The following is a 16,270-nucleotide window of genomic DNA, read 5'->3' as shown; positions in this document are numbered from 1 at the left end:
TTTACATTGGTTGAAGAACAGAGGCCAGAATGAATACAGATGCCAATATTCAAACTACTTCTATTAATTGTGAAACTTTAAACACTGGAGAATAGAGCTTTACAACTGAAGGTTGCATTGACCTAAAACCGTCATCCCGCATTAAATAGGATGGCTGTAATAAGCGTGCTAAGTAGTGCAGTGCCTCTTAGGGCAATCACGATCATTGATATTAAGTTAGTAGACCAGGTTGCAGAAGCAAGTGTGCCTACATCTAATATGTGGTTCATGTCTGATGAGATATTGTACTTCATTCTATCTAATGAGAACAACATTTTTAGAAGAAGCTACCGGTTTTCGTTGGTTCATTGGTTAATGTTCCCATTGAGAAATTCAGTAGGAGTTTTAATACAAAAATGTGTGATCCCGCTAGGGGGGAATGGATGGATAATGTGGATTCTAACCTTGAACAATGTAATAACTGTTCCCTAAGGGCCAGGAGTAATAACACAGCTCTCACAGCCAATAATAGCATTAGCAGAAAATGTGTCAATGCTGATCGACTAAATATTGAAGGGTATTGGCAGTGGAACCCTGGGGCCTTTCAAGCCTATTTCCTAAATGGATCCTGATGACATGAACACTCTGTGTTGTTGGAACACGAGAGGTTCCTCTCACTATATTGATGAGAGAGGCCTGGTAGAAAATATTGATCTGATTAATATCCTGACGCTACAAGAAACATGGTCATTTGATTTTTATTTTATTTTATTTATTTCATTTAACATACGCCCAAACCCAAGGGTATCACAGCGTAGGTTACAGGATGCTTGAATCTCTGATTACAGTGAGAAAGTAGTTACAATTCATACAATAAAATGGGGTTACATAATCAACGTATGGCATAGTTAGACAAGTGATTCTCTGGTTACAATGGAGAATCCATGGTTATACTTAGTACAGATTTGTTCACATTGTAAGTATAAATCACGAATACAGTACCGGGCAGGAAGGTCATGGTGGTGTGTGGGAGAAGATCATGCGTGACCCAGGGAAGTGTCACTCGGGTGGCAGAGGAGCCTACTATGCATTTAGTATTTGTTAAAAAGCCATTTTTTGTTTTATATTATGGAGTTTGACGAGAGATCCGCCGTTCAGGTTCAGGCTGCCAAGGGATTGATTTGCCATCCCTGGTCTATGAGGCACTATATACTTAATTCCAAATGTTTACTGGCAGTCAAGGTCTGCCTAGGCCATGTAGGGTAGGTAGGCAAAGACTTAGACCCGCCATCTAAGAAATGTAATAAGTCCAATGGGAATTTGGCAACAACCTGCTGTCTATGTCACATCCCACCCCGGTATAGGTAGTTGGTGACTTTAATGTCAAAATTCCAGAGAGCGTAGTGAAGAGGGAGACCCAGGCGTGGCCCTCATTACACCCATCCCACTCGCAGTCTGGTGACCGAGATACGATAGATGTACAGTGCTTCTGGGCCCTTCCTCCCCATCATTGAGGTATCACAGTTGTGAGAAGCACCACTCACTCGTACAACCGTTCAGACACTCGGATGACAATATTGAAGAGATACAGCTTCCATCAATTGAACAAGCTGATTGACTGCAACCTCCAAGAATAGAGATCATGACACGACTGACATCATGACATAGATATGTTAGACAAAAGCACATAGGCATCCCTGCACAAATGTAGGCAGACACTTATCTTTATTGCTGATAGACATGAAGAATACGCTTATGACTAACTTACAGGACTGACACATGTATACATTTTGCTATGCAGAAACCTCAAGGCACACAAGAATACATATGAACAGCTCCCTGACGCCTAAACGCAGCTAACATGGTCAGCCATGCAAATAAGATGGAAACCACCGGTACATTAGAGTGAATGGAAGAAGCAGAATGAAGCCAAGAACACAGAGAAAGGCTGACAGGCTGATCCTGCTGAAGCATTCAGACCAGGATTCCAGCACTGCCACTAAGCACAGCCTCGCCAAGCACACAGAGAGAAGGAGGGTTTCAACTTAACAGCACAGGTACACACCTGCAGGGAATACAAGCTGAACATCCTCATAATTACAAGCAAGAGAAATCCATTTTGTGGCCTCTACACATGTGACCTGAACCTACAACAGAGCCTATTCAGTCGAGCCGGACTGAGGTGGTTGTTCCCATCGAACTGGAGGCAGGAAGATATCAAATTAATCCATGTTCAAAGCCGAATATTCTGTCTCAAGGCCTAGGAGATCAGAGATTGGAATGTATTGGTAACATGCAGCACCTTCGGGGTCATTCCCATTATCTTGAATAGTTGCACTTGGGATGGCAACTGTCCAAAGCGCTAAGGCTGAGAAGACCCTTTCTGTCCAATCCCTAACCACCTTCCACACTAAGCCTACACTTTGTTGCATGGGCCAATCGCCCAACACTAACATGAAAACTTATATTTGCAACATGTAGAGGTGGTCTCAGAAGGAGCTACCAGATATGGCTCACTCAATAATCACACTAACTCCATATAGAATGTGTCTAAAGTTCACCTCACTAACCAATCCCTACCCCTGTTAGTTTTTCTGGGATGTAACCTCATGTACTAACACAACTGGATGGCAGGCTCCAGATCAGCGAGAGCGAGTGTGGAGAATGTTGCATTGTTCATGCTGCAATCCCTGTCATTGAACTGTTAATAAAGACAGTAAACATGTCCTATGACTGGGTCTTTCATGTTGGTGGAGGGGATGTCCAGGATCTAGTTCCTCTTGCATGTAGACGGGGAGACTGATAATAGTTCCCCTGCCACTATTACACTAGACTGCTTGAGTGTGGATAGAACCTCATCAAATTTAGACCTTCAAACATGTAATGCAAAGGGATTAGTTCGGACTGAATTGTTATATACAAATAACTTGTCAGTGTTGAACGGCCATAGTATCAGTGATTAGCATAAAGCTTTTATGCTTGTGTGCAATTGGAGTGCTTAAACCATTGACTTTGTTTTTCGTAAACACTCTGCCCTTTTACTGATAAAGGATATGGCCATGCTAAATGGGGACATTTTTGTCACTAATGGTTCTAATCGTATATGGTGAAATCAATCAGGTTTAAAAAGGGCTTCACAGCTGGCCGTGATGTGATGTGATTTTATTGAGTGCGTAGGAAATAGATACCAATGGGGACAGTGGAATGTCATCAAACATTTTGAAGCCATAGTCAAAGCCATAAGCAACAGCGTCTTGTGCCAGAGGGACTATAAAACACTGGAGGAAAATTGTAATCTGAACAGGTGTAGAGGTGGGAGGTATGATCTGAAGATACAGGATGCCAAAAGGCAGCTGAGTCACTATATAACCAATACTATTGATGAGGCTGTCAAATACTTGAATAGTGATCATTTATCTGGAAAGATTTTGGCACTGAAGAAACATTTTCGGAAATGGTTAAGGAACCATCAAAACAAATTTGCAAACAACAGATGGGCATTGTTGGCAGACATGGCCTCGAAGAATGATCAAAAAGGTATGAAGGAAGATATTAATGGATCTCATAAACATGTACTAACACTCATCAGTGTAGGGAATGGGGAGTGGATTAAGTACATAGGGGCTTGGTTAGGTGAAATTAAAGATGATGAGGTAGTATCAAAGCACAAAGCAACTAGTTGGAAGTGTTCAATTGATGTGGAACATATAGAGCATCTAATATTGAACTTAAAAAGATTGCTAGCGGCTGGCCCAGATGGTAGCTGCAATGTTCTGATAAAACGTCATTCCCATCTATGGGCGTTAGCAATACATAAATACCCTAGAGGACAGTTCTGAGAGTTGCTTGTTATTTTTAGTTTGCCCAGCAGTGAAAAGGCTGCTTAAGCTTGGTGCTCATATATGGCCTAAAGATTTTTGGCATTTTGCAGGACCAGAAAACAAGAAAACTGGATAGCTCACAATGGGCTCCACACGCTGCAATTTAAGATGCCACTATTTCAATGAGTACTGTTTGAGTACATCAATCAAAGCTTAGCACCTGAATAATCAGGGCTTGATGGCATTTGCATCCAGGGTAGAGCGAAAACCGTCCACCTGAAAGTTGTGACTCCACAGCTTTCAAGAGGTCCGATGCCAAACAATCTAAATGCAGTACCATACACATTACAGGCATAGATTACATGAGCCTGTTCAAAGGCAGAATAAGTTGATATATTGGGATCATATATCATACTTTATTGTGTAATGATGGAACATCATTGCCAGAACTAATCAATATCTGTTACTCCTTCATTGATTCAATATAATATCTATTCAATCTGATGAAGCCTCTGTAGGGTGAAACACATTGTTTGTACTGTTTTGCGCGTGTTGTCCACTATGGAGCCAATACAGAAGGCATGTAGCTTCTGAAGGGGCCAGAGTCCTTCTTAAATTTACTGGACTGAGTGGCACCGGTTTGTGAAGGAGGAATTTTACTGCTATTGTTTTCATATATATTACAGGGCCTGTGGTAGTGGCCCGGTAGTTATGGTTAAGTTGCTCAACCCATAGGAAGATCAATTTTTAGGTGGCTTATAACTTTGCCCCCCCCCCCCGGATGGATCCACAGGAAACCCTGTAAATAAAAAAGTATAATATGGCCCAGTCAGATTGATCCTGCAATGTTTAGTGAGGTTTTGTGCATGGGGGTAAAAGTTATAGGGAGGGTCCCAAAATGTGTGGCTTTTCCCATAGATGCAATACAAAAAGAAATGTGCTCACACCTACAGCCCAAACCGCTGGATGAATGTTCACCAAAGTCCACAGACGCACTTCCCGCTGATTGGATGCTGAAGAGCGTGAGGTGCATTATATTTTTGGAAACGCCTGCAATGCGGATCCTCGGACAGTCACAGCTGACCACGGACAGCGCAGTGGGGAAAAAGTCTGGAAAAGACATTTTCGGTCATTTGGTAGTGGAAAGAGGGACTGGGGACTGGGAGGCTTGTGGGAGTGGAAAAAAGATGACATGGGGCTATTTTCATAGGTTAAAAAAGGTCAGGCAGGTGTTGTAGTTGTCCGCGGACACTGCAGTAGTTTGCGGGTGGCGCCATGGACGTCTTGGAAAAGACATTTGGGGTTATTTGATGGCTGGAAGAGGACATGGAAGAGGGCATAGAAATGGTAGGGAAGTGGAATGAAGGCAATGTGGAGCTGTTTCTATAGGTGAAATTAGGGTTTGGAAATGCTGCCGAGCCCACGGTCAATTTCAGTGTACACAGACACTGTTTTCATTGCAGGGGATCAGGGTGAGTTTTATTAGTTGATGGTGTATGGTGGGTACTTGTTATATCACTAATTGTATTGTGGTGGTTGAGGGCAGCGGCTAGATTCTGGGGGGCATGACCACGGGCCATGTCCCCAAGAATATTTGCACAGGGCACAACACCTACAGTAGTATTATGTGTATAGTAATTATAGGTAATGTAATAGGGGTACTGCCAGAATCACCATAGTAGCAATATGTGTATTGCAATTGTAGGTAATGTAGTGGAAGTAAAAAGTGTTTGTAATATGGAGGAATTGTGTAATTGAACTGTATATGCTATGTATGATTATAGTACAATTGAGGATAGTGCTCATTGAGTATGTAATTGATTGTAATTGCTGTGGATACTTAGTTTTGTAGCGTTATGAAGCTGGAATATCTAGTTGATTTTCTGTGGAAAAAAACAAAACAATTGGTCAAGCAGTATAGTTCAAAAGCTGTAGTTGTATACATTTTTTGTAGACTCTCATTAACAGTACATTCTAAGTACTATGTTTGGTACAACATTAGTGTATGACAAACTTCTGTTGTTTTGACATTAAATAATCATTGGGTCATTGGGGAAAATCTGTACTGGATAAAAAAACAATTACAGTTATGTGAATTTAAGGATAATAGTATGTTTGTTTCAAGAATGTTGTGATTAAGGGAATGCTTGAAGTAGTTAGATACATGTTAGCGTATTTTAACTATATTAGAGGTTAGTAGCTGCGTTGTCGTATGAGAATTGAGATGGGTATATTTGAAGTGTTTTGGAATGAAGGGTGTTTTTCAAGTAGTTAGATACCAGTTTGTGTATTCTAACTAGATTGACTTTCAAGAGTACTATTCTAGTATTATGGATGTAGTTAGATACCTGCTAGTGTATTCTAACTCTTCATTGTGCTATAGTTTAGTGACTAAGTTTGGGTTGAAGGAATATTAAGTAGGCATTTGTTAAATTTGTTGGTAACATATGTTTTGTAATAACGGTGTTAGCGTTACATTCAAACCAGCCACTTCTTTTTTTGACATATGCAGTGTAGTGCAATGAAGTCGTTGTGGCACCAGTGTGTTTTACCATACCTACTGTTGTAAAGGCTTTCTTTCCAAGAGATACTTGGCCGTGTCTGAAGCCTGTAAGCTTACCATTTTTTTTGGTACCATCTGCATTGTACCTCAGAAGCTTTAGTATGACATATTGGCTATGTGAGGTTATTGATATGGTGGAACGATTCTCTGAATAGCAAAAAGGGCATAATATGCCATGATTTGCATTCTGCAGAAGCTGGTGAAATGGAATGGATTCAGAATTTGGTATGGATACATATACAAATTGTTCATTAGGGATGTGGTCTTGTGAAACATGGTTGCAGAGAGTGCATATATGTTTCCACATGTATGAAATGTGGACAATTTCATTTATAGGGATGTTTTTGGTTTCCAGTACTTGTAGTAAGTACATTACCATTTCTGCACTGTAATCCAATGTGTGCCTTATACCCGAAACTTTGTAAGTGTTTATTTGTGGCATTTCTGTGAAGGACGAGCATTTGCAAACACAAATTGTCTGAGCTGTTTATTTAAATGTTGTGAACAATTGGTGGCAATTGAAAGAGAAGATTCATTGTCACATTAGAATATCAATTTACTTCAGTTGTGTTCCTGAATGTAAATGTACCAGAGAGTTCTGTCTGTGGATCGTTTGATGGCTCTGCAGATCTTTCTGGAGAAAATAGATTTGTGTCATTCTTTTCTGATGGATGCGCAGTTGACTTTGTACTACACAGTATTGTGGTTTTATAGTATGATGCAGAAGGTGTTGGTCATTGTTTTTCAAGCAGTATTGTTGGGAGATCTGTTTGTATTATTTGTCTTTTAATAGGTTTATTTTTTTTGAGATACAGGTTACATATCTAGATGGGGGTGTACAGTGCCCATGACCCCAGCAGAACCGTAAGAAACGACTGGCAAGTGTGAATATATGAACTAAATCTACACCAGCTATCTACCTTCAATTCCCATTACGAATAATAACCGGACATTTTTTCTTGGCATTCCTGGAACCTATATCTGTGGACCTCCATAATTGAAGCAGGGTATAAACTGAGTAATCTTATAACATCCCTTTAGATAGGAGAGGAATTTAACCTCGGTGATACTTTATTTCTTTTTTCAGTTTTTTTCTAATTGTACAGTTGTTGTACAGTTGTTTCCTTTTTTCTTTTTATTTCATTTGTTTTCAACCACTAGTATTGTGTTTTAAGGTCCATGATTCATTCAGATGTTGTTTGCTTTTTTGTAATATGTTATATATTTTGAAGTTGAGCCCACTTTAAAAAGAACATTGTCAAATATTTTTGCAAAATGTTGTTGAGGCTTGAGGACAAAAGATTGTTTTATGTTTTATATTAAACAATGAAAAATATTTGTTGAAGCCTGTGGCTAGAGTTTGTTTAGTTAAGTGATTAAACTGAAGGAAATTATTTTTGACAAAAACACTCATTGTATCATGGTATACATGTAAGATGTTAGCTTGAACAGATAGATAAAATCAGGACATCATCTGGTACTATGGATTGGTCCATTCAGTTAGTAGTGATCCTTTATTTTGAAATATATTTTTTGGCAAAAATTATTTGCTTTTCATGTTCAGAGAAAATGGGGTGTGTATAGGTAATAGGCATACCGTATCACCGATAACTTAAAACCTGTGGGGACATATTCTGTTGGTTTTTGCATACCCTGTTGTATTCCAGGATTCAAGGAATGTCAGCGTTGACTTTGTTTGTGTTAAAGTTAAATAGGAATAGATCATTGAGTGTACGCAGACGTGAAAGTGCCATGTAACTCATACCTTCTTTAAAGACTCTGCTATCAATGTCAATCAATACTTGATCTAGGGTTAGACCTTGTGATTTAAGAATAGTGACAGTTTGTGCAAGAGATAGAGAAAATTGCTCTCTGCTTAGGTACATGTCTTTGAAAAGAAGGAAACGTGCTATTGTCTGGACAGTTTTTTTAACGTCTGCAAGTTTGTCAAAGTGGATGTTAACAAACTGAATGTCATGTGGTTATGTTTGGAAGCCAACAACTTTAGCAATTGTTTCACTGACTAAACCTTGTTCTACATCAAGGTTATGTTTTAGAATTCCTCTTCAGTTTAGACACAAAGTCAATATTTTCTCCAATCTCGCTGTGTTGGTGATACATTTTTCTAAGCTATTTAGTCGTGATGTTGCTTGTTGGCACATAGGAAGTGTCATGCTGTGCACTTCTAGTTTGTCTGTGGAGCTGATATGAAGTATGGGTTTCATTTCTTTATTCAACATTGTCTCATTGAATTGACTACATCTTGCAAGGGTTGACATTAAGGACATACATTTACGATTTTGTTCAGTTAATTGTGCCGTGACATCGGGAGCATATTTTTTTTTCACCCATATAGCTCATGGATTAGTCTACTTTTTAAAGATGGATTTTGCATCTTTAGTTAGCAGACCAGTTCTAATGCTTTTTAAAATGTTAGCATATGTGATGTCTGTATGCTGATGCATGTTTTGAGTTAGTTCTCTGTAGTGAAAATGTTTCCAATGCTGCCAATGGAATTGTGGCATTGTTTGTGTCCTGGTGTTTTGAAAATAGGTTGACCTTTCACTAGTGTTAACTGTAGGGCGTCTACGCAAACAATAAATAACATGTTTTCCTCCAAACAGTTCTTCATAGTTTGTTTTAATCACCTCTTGCATTTTAAGATGAATTAAAGCCAACCTGAGGTTGGAAACCAAGCTTACTTCATCTATCAGGAGCACTTACATACCCACGACTATATGACATTCAGAAAATTAATTAAAACATGGCTCTTTACATAACACCAACAACAACCCTAAAGATAGGTCTGAACTCCCAACAACCCAATGACCAAATTCACAATGAGGCTCTCTACCATGTGTTCAATGACCTCTGATCCTACCCACAGGATAGGATGGATGGATGGAATGATGGAGGGAATGGATTGCATGTATGGAGTGACGGATGGAGGGAACGGATGGAGTGGATGGAGAGGATGTAAGGAATGCAACAGATAGACGCATGTAAAATGAAGGGATTGAATATGTATGGCAGTGATGCCTGTGGAATGAATGGAGGGTATGTATATAGAGTGGATAGAAAAGACTAAGGAGATTAGAAAAAATCAATAGAACAGATGGATGGAGTGGATGGGTGGATGGAGTCGTGTTAGGGAGAACTCTCAGTAATGTGCTAATTCCCTTCACCTTGGAGACCCACAGCAACTTTGCTGGATGTTTAGGACTTGATCTTCTTACCTGAAAGAGTGTGAGCCTTTTTTCCCACTTTTTCATGTATTTTGATGTATGTTTTACACTTGTGTTCTTTGATTATGGAGTTTTAGATAACTCCATAGGCATCCTCTTTTCATGTGTGTTACACATCACCCTCAGTGCAGTGACACAGGGATGCCTTTTAGACTTCCCAAAGCTTTAAATACCTTCTCTGGGATAAACTACTGTTTCCCAGAGAATGTAAAGTGAAATTGACTTTACTAGTCTTTCCAAATTCCTAGACACATCACACACCATCTTACAATGGAGTGCTGGAGGGGTTACATAGTATCCCCTGTGTCTAAATACTCATTTAGCAGTCAGATGCTACCCTTTCCTATTGAAAAGACTGGTGGCGGTGGTTTTACAACAAAATACCATGATTTTTCCCGACCGCAAACACCGGTAGCTAAAAATCATGGAAGCCATGTTTTTCAAGATGGCGCCTTAAGACCCTTTGTTTAAACAGGTCCTGGTATTCTTTTTTTGCCATTTCTTTTTGGAAAGGTCATTCTAGTGTTTGTCTCTGCGCGCCAAACCAGGTTTGGTCCCTTTGTTCATATGCCTTTGGCGGGCTTCAGGACTGAAGACCGACTCTGGCATCTGAGTGTCTGGGGTGGGCATGAAGTGAGGGAGGTGCCCCATACTCCCTGTGATTAGTCTCCTAGGAGACCCAAATGCACTCTGGCATGATTGGCTGGCTGACTGTCCAGCAAGGACAGCCACCCTGCTGGGTGAGTGGCAGCTAGGCTGGAATGAAAGGGAGAGAACGGTTTAAAAGACAAGTCTCTTGGACTGGAAAGCAGAGTCGACCACTGGAACCAAAGAACCGAAGACGAGCTGAAAGAGGATGGCTGCTGCAACTCCTGGACCATTGGTTTGCCCAGTAAAGCCCTGCTGCTGGTCCGAATTGCCAAGTTCATCTTGACAGAGAAGGATGACTTCTTCCTTTGAGTTCATTGAACCAATCAACTTGTAAGCCACTTGAATACCATTCTCGAAGCTGGTTAGCATTAACTAGGGGGAAGGCCACCAGCTTGTGTGCTTGAAGAACAGCTACTCGACCTGAAGTGACTCCATTTTGTTTGCGTTATCCGCCGATCATGTGCAGTGCAGGAGTCCCCCTATGTCCTCCCTCTTGTCCCCACAACTGAGGCTCAGGAACAGTGAGATCTTCAGGAACCAACAACTTCAGCTGCATTTGTTTCTTCTGCGCCGCACTAGTCGCCATCATTTTGGAATACAAAATATTCAGAGCCACAAACATGGTTCCCTCTGACTTGGATTCCTGGCATAAGGCGATCAGACAGACAATGAAACTCAAACAAATGCAGGCCAGGGTTTCTCTGGATCCTCAATAAGCAGAGCACAATGGACTTCCATACTACAAGAATCGCCTTTTTCTACAAGATACCATCATGCAAACCAAGATCTTGCACACTTATGATACACTAACTGCAGGTCACCCTGGTGTCACAAAGACCCTCGCTAAAATCCAGCAGTACTATTGGTGGTCTACCTGGCAAAAGGATGTGGCAAAATATGTCAAGAACTGTGATATATGTGCACAAAACAAAACACTGAGAAGTATGCCACAAGGCCTGCTCTGCCCTTTGCCGATACCACTTGCCCCCCTGGCACACTATATCCTTGGATTTTATTATGGACTTTCCCCCATGCAAGAGATACAACACTGTCCTAGTGGTGGTTGATCTTATGACTAAAATGGCACATTTAATCACCCTACAGGGAGTACCAAATGCTGGGATGCTGGCCCAGGTATTTCTAGCAAATATAGTCAAGCTACATGGTTTCCCCTCCCTTGTAATATCTGATTGGGGAAGCCAATTCATCTCTCGATTCTGGAGGAACTGCTGTGCCCTGGCCCAAACTGAGATCCGCTTGTCAACCAGTCATCATCCGCAAACTGATGGCCAGACCAAAAGAACCAAATAGACCTTGCAACAATATCAAAAGTGCATGTTCACACAAACAGATTACAATCTGGGTTGATCTCCTCTGGTGGCGGAATATGCTTATAGCTTATATCGGTTATAGGTCAAAGTATTGAATCAAAAGGATCGAATGACAAAAGGCTCGAGTCAAAAGGACCGTTCGAAAAACTTTTTTTTTTTCTTCACATTTTTTTTTTGGGGGGGTTGCCCGCCAAACCCAGTTTTTGTGGTAAAAAACACTTTTTCTGCCTAAACTGAAACCTCAAAAAATATATAATAAAAAAAAAATGTGAACCTTTTGTTTTCGATCCTATTGACTCTCACCTTTTGCGTTCGACCTTTTGTATTCGATCCTTTGACTGGACACCACTTATATCAATACCATCCACATTTCCACTGGTTTCTAACCCTTCTTCATCCTATATGACAGAAAACCACACATTTCTGCTTACAATTCTCTCACACCCTTGGAGAAGCCCGCTATTGCCTCCTTACATGCCAGCATCCGGGGAACCCCTAAAACAGGCCACCATAACACTTCAGAACACAAAAGGTACATACAAAAGATTTACAGATCAAAGCAGAACAGATTCCCCAACATACCATGTATGGGACAAGGTTTAGTTGGCTTATAAACATTTCCAGTTGAAGGGTTCGAAGAGGTTTCATCCAAAATACATTGGCCCTTATTCCATGATGTTCTTGAGTTTGCTCACATGTTTCAGTGTGTGCTGTCTAGAAAAAAAAAACACCATGCACACAGATTCCACATCTAGCGTGATCCCTTTCTCAGCTAAGTGGTGGGCTACTTCTTCCTAGAAATTTTCAAATTACGGCCATGCCCAGAACATATGCATCATCCCTGCGTTCACTTCCCCAGATTTGGGACATGTTTGTATTTCTGCTCTCTTAAATTGAGCAATTGTCTGGGGGGTCATGTACACTCTGTGGGTAAGATATAGCTGGATTTGTTGCAGCCTCGCATTCCTGGACACTTTTTTATGGTATGTCTAAACCCTCTCCCACAACCCATCATTCATGGGTTCCCCAGTTTCCTCTTCCCAGTCCCGTCTCAGCTGGGTCACTTCCTTTCCCACCCTGGACATCAACATTTCATAGATTTGAGAGACCTCGTGCCCCCCCTCTGAGATATCATAAATTGTTTCAATGGCCGTATCGGGTTGATCTTCCAGCACTATTTCACCCGCCGTACCAATCTGGTGTAAGTAATATACTGCCCTAAGTGTAAACCAGTTTCTTCTACCAGTACGTTAAATTCCATTACCTTTCCATCTTGTCATACATCTCCCAGCGTTGCAATGCCCACCGGTTCCCAATGCATATGAATCGTCTTCCTCAGTTGCTCATTCGCTCCGGTCAATGCCACTAACGGCACTTGCGGAGAACACAGGGTTGGGTTCTCCATGGCCTGGCAAGCCTTACACCACATCTTCCATCCCAGTTCTAACATCCTCGTGCACCCTTTTAGCTCTGGTTTTGGCAGCCATACCCATTTTTTTAAAAAGAACATAACACATTCAGATCTCAACAATCTGGACTCGGATGTTGAGGCTTCCGTTAGCCACTTAGCCACATATTGTAATTGGCTGCCCAAATAATAGACCTCAAAGTTGGGCAATTTTATGCCCCCTTTCGTACATGTTCTGCAGTTTCCACAGGGCTATTCGATTCCTGGTATTGTGCCATATGAACCCTCTACATATGCTCTGAAGTTTAACAAAGAATCACTTGGGTATCATGTATGGTATATTCCCAGAAATGTGTAACAACCTCGGCAATACAACCATCTTCAACAGTGCCACCCTCCCTACCATGGCCAAAGGGAGCTTAGCTCTGAATCTCATGCTATTCTCAATGTTTGCCACTGCCTTTTCTGTGTTATGTTTGAATTCGGCCTCCACTATGTGATAGATATCAATACCCAGGTATCTAAAGGTTCTTGTCTCCCAAGGTATTTGTAATACTGGTAAGTTTTCTTGCGGAATCCCTTTATATCTCCCCAGGGGGAATATACATGCCTTCTTAGGATTAATTGTGATGCCAGAGAGCAACGCAAATCACTCCATTACTTCTAAGGTATATTGCAGGTTTTCTTCCAGATACCTCAAGTATAACAGCATATCATCAGCATACATTGATATTAAATGTGGCCCTCCTTTCGTGTAGATCCCCACCTCCTCGTATTGTTGCCTCCAATATATCGCAAAGGGTTCTAGTGCGAGGATAAACAGCATCAGGGACCAAGGGCATCCCTGTCTGGTGCCCCTACTTAGTTGCCACCTCTCTGAAATGATTCTTCCCGTCTTGACTCTGGCTAGTGGTGCACTGTACAATAGATACACCCACTTCAGATACCCGGGCCCTATTCCATATATTTTTTTAGGGCTGCCATCAGCCATAGCCATTTGACATAATCGAAGGCCTTCACCGCATCTAATGAGACAATTGCAACTTCTTGCAAGTCCCCTTCTGTTTGCTCTATGACACGGTGGAGCCTTCTGGAATTGCCGGATATGCTTCTGTGCGAGACATATCCGGTCTGGTCAAGATGTATACGTTTGTTAATAACCTGTCTCAGTCTATTTGCCATCACAGCCATGAGTGGCGTGCTGTCTTGGTTCAGCATGGATAACGGTCAATACGACCCGCAGTCCATGCTCGGCTTGTTATGTTTGAGGAGCGGAATAATAATTGCCTCTCTCAGGGATTCCGGCAGTATCCCTAGTTCTAGTGTTTCATTTAACATTGCCAGTAACGGGGGGAGCATTTCCATCTTATACATTTTGTAGAACTCACTGGGGAGTATGTCCACACCCGGGGTCTTACTAGTAGGTAATAGCTTAAGTACTGCTTCTAGATCCTCCAATATAATTGAGGCATCTAGGTTCTCTCTCTCTTCAGTATCCAGTTTAGGAAAGCCAATATCCTCTAATGTTTCCATCATCTCGCTCCATTCACCCCCTTTGACGTCTCCATATAGTTGTTGATAAAACTCAAGGAACCCACTGTTCACGCACTCTTGGGTATCAAGTATTTGTCCATTCTCCCCACTTATTACTCTGATCGTTGGTCTGGGTGTCTCATTTTTATACAACCATGCTAGCAACCTCCCCGGTTTGTCCCTGCCTGCGTGCTGCCTCTCTATGTATTTCTTATAATTTAAGTTGCATAATCTCTCCCAGTGCCCTCCACACTATTGCTGCAATTGACTTATGGTTTCGGCATCCTCAAGGGAGTTATCTCCTCTACGCATCATTGACTTTAGTTTCACCTCAGTCCTTTGCAACTCCTGCGTTATGCCTCCTTGCAGCCCTTCAGATTTGGATATAGCTGCCCCTCTCACCACTTTAAGTGCCTCCCATAGAGTGCCAGCCGATTCTACACTTCCAGCGTTATTTTCGAAGTATTGTACAATTTCCTTTCTCAGGTCCCCCCTGAATACTGTGTCTTTCAATTCTTCGGCTCTAGGCCACCACGTTGGGATCCTAGCTCTACGAGGTGAGTATTACCATGTTAAGATCAGTGGCGAGTGGTCTGAGATGACCCTCGCTTTTTATTCTGACCGCACTAGCTCCCCTGCCATCTCCGGAGTAGCAAACATATAGTCTAACCGTGTGTCTAAGTTTTGTGGGGCCGAATAATGAGAATCATTTCTTTCATGTGGGTGGTGTAGCCTTCATATATCTTCCAAATGAAAGTCTCCCAACAGGGTCCTCAAGGTTTCGGCTGCAAGGGTAGGTTTTCCTAACTTCCTGTCTGATCTGTCTACCCTGAGGTCCAGTGTGCAATTAAAGTCATCTCCCCACATCACCGCACCACCAAAGTATGGGCTAACTTTACTATATACGGTCTTGAAATAGGCCACAGTACCGTGGTTCGGGGCATATGTATTAATGATACACAACTCTCTATTTTCTATCAATCCCTGTATTGCCACCATCCTCCCATCTGACTTCACGGTGGACTGTAATAACTGAAAGGGGACATGTGGTGCTATCCAAGTAATTATCCCTCTGGCATATGCAGACTACGTTGCCTCTATGGTGGTCCCCTTCCATTTCTTCCTTATCACATCCTGTTTTTCCTTTGTGAGGTGAGTTTCTTGTAATAGGGTGATATCTATTCTCTGCCTCCTTAGATACCTCATGATCGTATTCCACTTCAAATAACTATTGAGTCCCCTGACATTCCAGGTTGCTATCTTAAGGTCTCCCATCTCTCATCCATACCCAGTCTCGCCTCTGTCCTCCCTTGTCTTCCACACCATGCGCAGTAGCACGTGGGTGTAAGCTCATTCCCTAACTAATACAAACCCCCAACTCTCTGCCAGCCCTCCACCCTACCCGTCCCCGACTGTTGCCCAGCTCCATCCCTGGATCTCGTACACAACTCTGGAACTAGCTTATGATTGCAGGCCCTTTCCCTCCCCTCCCCCCTAACCCCTGTAACACAACTACCCCCCCCCACACTCGCTCCAACTCCTCAAACAAATGCCCACCTCCATCCCTGGATCTCAGGTTCCCCCGCATCTAGCCCTTTTCTACAGTTCACACTGATTTTCAGAGCTCAGCAGGGTGATACTAAACTACTAATATCCTAACTACTAGCCTAAGATACTGGGGGCAACAACATGCTTCTACTGTTGTTCCTGCATAAATCCCCACACGCTGCCCCACTCTA

General features: G+C 41.9%; 1 protein-coding gene across 2 annotated transcripts in view; it reads left to right on the top strand.

Moving 5' to 3' along the window:
• The window catches only part of LOC138472975 (gamma-aminobutyric acid receptor subunit pi-like), a 1,132,082-nt gene that overhangs the window by 1,061,217 nt on the left and 54,595 nt on the right, over positions 1–16,270 (top strand). The gene's annotated exons all lie outside the window — the stretch shown is intronic.

This window comes from Ambystoma mexicanum, chromosome 8, assembly GCF_040938575.1.
Source record: "Ambystoma mexicanum isolate Mex_15411 chromosome 8, UKY_AmexF1_1, whole genome shotgun sequence".
NCBI lineage: Eukaryota > Metazoa > Chordata > Amphibia > Caudata > Ambystomatidae > Ambystoma > Ambystoma mexicanum.
Note: the sequence above shows the minus strand (reverse complement) of the source record. Positions and strands in the feature narration are given on the sequence as shown.